The sequence below is a fragment of the Nyctereutes procyonoides genome, unplaced genomic scaffold, assembly GCF_905146905.1.
Source record: "Nyctereutes procyonoides isolate TBG_1078 unplaced genomic scaffold, NYPRO_anot_genome, whole genome shotgun sequence".
NCBI lineage: Eukaryota > Metazoa > Chordata > Mammalia > Carnivora > Canidae > Nyctereutes > Nyctereutes procyonoides.
The window spans coordinates 12,780,980-12,781,766 of NW_026575033.1; the positions used below are offsets into that span (position 1 = coordinate 12,780,980).

Consider the following 787-nt stretch of genomic DNA (forward strand, 5'->3'; position numbering starts at 1 on the left):
TGAGCTTTTCTAATTTTGGTTTATGTTTCTTTCATGTGTTATATACTTTTAAAAAACATCTATCATATTGAAATCATAAACGATAGTTTTGATCTACTTTGTGGGCATGTCTTTCTACCATGCTCTAATTGTAGGGATATTATTCTGCTCTTTATTTCTTTTTTCCTTATGATAAGTTCGTATAGGATTTGACCTTGAGAATTTTCTGGTTGTCAGCTTTTATGTGGACTTGGTTTTCCTGAAACCCTAGAATGAGATAGAGTTTAAAAATGTTTTCTAACTCAGAGTGCCCACTTCTGTCATTTTTGCATAGCCTTCAAAATTTGGTGTCCTGCTTTCTGAGATGTCCTGGATCAGTTTTCTCCCTGCTTTGACCTGGACCTTTTCTTTAGAAGTATGAAATGATTTACAAATTTGCCTATCACTTTTGGACAGAGGCCATGATAATCTCTGTATTGTTCCAGTTTTAGTTTATGTGCTGCCAGAGCAAGCATAACCAGAGCCCTTTAACAGGTTTTGCTGCTCTAATAATTATTTCCACAGAAACTAATATTCAAAAAAAATTGTAGATCTGATTATATCACTTCCATCCCCACCTTAATGCCTCAGTGGCTTCCCACTGCACTTGGAATAAAACCCAAACTCCTGCCATAGCCCCACTGCTCTATGTGACCTGGCCCTCCTTTCTGCCCACATCTCATTTTCTACCTCTCTGCCCCTGCCCTAACAACCAAGCTTGTTCTGCCTCAGAGCCTTTTTACCTGCCATTCTCTTTTCTTGGAGCTCT

At 38.4% G+C, this 787-nt stretch overlaps 1 pseudogene; it reads right to left on the reverse strand.

Annotated features, from left to right (window-relative positions):
• Window positions 1–390: 390 nt before the first annotated feature.
• On the reverse strand, window positions 391–490 carry LOC129504673 (U6 spliceosomal RNA; annotated as a pseudogene).
• Between the last annotated feature and the right edge of the window lie 297 nt (window positions 491–787).